We start from the raw sequence: 2,934 nt of genomic DNA on the forward strand, positions 1-2,934 counted from the left end.
TGGTCAGGTCCTACAGAAAGTGTCATCACTTCTGTCTCTATGCTGTTCATTTTTGGAACCAGCTTAGAGACAGAAGTGATGACACTTTCTGCAGAACCTGACCTTCATTTTGCTGGACAATGCTAAAGCACGTACAGTGCAAGCTGTTACTGATTTCTTTGACTGATGGGGCTGCTAAGTGCTATACCACCTACTGCACTAATCTGACATAATTCCTCGTGCGTTGAACTCGATTTCTAAACAGAAGGAAACACTTCACAGTATTAGCATCAGAACTGCTAAAAATTTGTCGGGCTATAGACTGCGCCGCTCGAACTTACAACTGGTACTGCTAAGAGTATCCTACGACTTCCACATCGCTGGCAACGGGTTAGACACAATACTGGTGACTAATTTGCAGGTCAATAAAACTTTGAAACAAGTATCTATTTTGTACGAGCTGTAAATAAATAGTAGGCACATTGAAGTTCCAACCCTCGTATATCGAATCGGTAAAGCAAGTTGAAGGCAGTCGCAGTAATTCGTTTTTGGATTATATAAAAGCTGGAGCTGTGAGCTCTCTCACTCCCTCTCGATTGTTTTACAATGGTTGTTTCACAAAATGTAAGTGTCGCTCTCGCATCTGTAACTTTTTTTTTGAATAATTACGCTAATTTAATTATAATTGTCTTGTTTGAATTCAGAACGTACTTTCCTCTTCTATTAACGCCAATCTCTAGTTTGTATTTTAAAACTTTTTCAGGCTGCAGCGAAGGAGAATTGCCGACGAATTGTTTGGTGGCCACAGCCAAACACTTTATCAAACTTTTGTTTCATCGATCCTGAGATATCTGTTACCGATTTTTTCTATCAGTACCCGGCCAATGTAATTACGCAAACTGCATAGTTTAAAGATCGGTCACTGGCCTCTAAACAATGTCGTCGGTCAACATTTTCGTCAGTCTGATGGGAATCTGATGCTAGGTGGTGGAAAATAATACCCTTATCAATAAGTAAAAATATTCTATGCACTATTTTATCATTTCAGAAGCTTTGCCACCAGAAAAAGTGATAAACATAATACTCCGTTTCTTTTCTTTCAATACCAGTAATTTTATACTTTCCAGCAGATGGTTTGATCTTGAACTCCTTGGGACGAGGGGACGCTGGATGACAACACGGCTGCGTTGATATCTTTGTCCCTGTACACCTGAAATGTATTCACAGTGACGAATATGGACAACCATCAGCTGTATAATGGAATAACGACGATGAAAATTTGTGCGCGACCGGAACTCGAATCCGGATTTCCTCTTTTCGCCAGCGGTCGCGGAACTATAAGGCTGTTCAAGCACGACTCACGGTCACATCCAGTCTTCCACATGTCATAAGCCATGCGTCTACAACCTGGACTCTTACATTCATTACGTATATCCTGTACAGGGGAGACACTGTAATCGAAAGTCGCTCTCCCGGTGCCGACAGTGAATACGAAATTGTCTGTGTTTTCCAGGAGAACAATGCAATGTCCCTTTGGACATGCATGTATGTTCAAAGAATCATTGCATCGTTATTCTGAAAAGCACAGGCACTGCAATATTGTTAATATCGTACTTTTGACTCCGGTCCCAGTGTAGCCCCATCTTTCGCCGTCTGCAACAACAGATGAGGGCAGGCCTATGTGGCTGAGCGGTTCTAAGCGCTTCAGACTGGAACCGCGCGACCGCTACGGTCGCTGATTCGAATCCTGCCTCGGGCATGGATGGTTGTGATGTCCTTAGGTTAGTTAGGTTTAAGTAGTTCTAAGTTCTAAGGGACTGATGACCGAAAATTAAGTCCCATAGTGCTCAGAGCCATTTGAACCATTTGAACAGATGAGGCTGACTTCCAAGACCGATAGGCTGCTTGTCTCGAATCGCGACCATCACGAAACGTAATGCACCATTCCACAATAGTTGTCTACGACAGACACGATGTCCGATATACGTTCTTCTTTCTCCGATGGCTGTCTATCAGTGTTTGTTCTTCGGCAACAAAGATAAGAATAACAGTACGTTGGGCCTCTATGGACGGTTTAGGTAATAACGTCGCCATAGTTCTCATTTTCGCATATTAACAAAGCCACGCCGGAATGAGAGCAATGCCATAGTGATCCCTTGTCTACATGTCAGTACTTATACACCCGCTTCGGAGTCGTGCTATGTTGCATACGCGCTGCAGCAAAGGCCACAAACGGAAACTTTTTGATCGCCGACTATACATTATAATATGTAAAATTATCATAATATCTTCATGTATGGAGAGCTTAGACACACAAGGTGAACCAATACTATCCAGTTGGGTGACAGCTGAGAACTCTTCCTTTTCTCTGCTTGTGCTAGGCAGTATGTGTAGCATCCTTATAAGATGTTATGATGTTCTCGATCAACTTTTACGTAAATTAACATATTGCTGTTTGTTTGACACGTGGTGTTTTTGAACAGGATTTGAAAGCAATCTTTGTAAATTTCGGCAGACAGTGATGCACTGCGTCTAACTAATATGACTTAAATCATTAGGAAAGATAAATTGTTATTGGCATAAGACATCGGAGTAAGAAACGTGAACACGAGCTCTGGCCTTCATAATGGCTATTGTTTGTCGAGGAGAAACTACGCAAGTCTCGCAGGCACTTCATATACAAATGATACAACTCACTGATGATTAGATCCGGTGACAGTATCAAGTTGATTTGGGTATTTCACACGCTGTTACATATAGTTCCGTAATTTTCCTATGCGATTAATATCGAGTGATTTAGCGGCCCATTAGAATATGCCTGACTTTTCGTCATACTAGGAAATTGTGCGTGCAGTCCAGCGACAAAGGTTGCTGCCATTTTGCAAGATACGAATGCCCACGGAGTGCTCATCGTGAAGATGTAGTAGAAAGATAACTTATCGAATCAGTTAACAT

This window comes from Schistocerca serialis, chromosome 8 (assembly GCF_023864345.2).
Source record: "Schistocerca serialis cubense isolate TAMUIC-IGC-003099 chromosome 8, iqSchSeri2.2, whole genome shotgun sequence".
In the NCBI taxonomy this organism is placed as follows: domain Eukaryota; kingdom Metazoa; phylum Arthropoda; class Insecta; order Orthoptera; family Acrididae; genus Schistocerca; species Schistocerca serialis.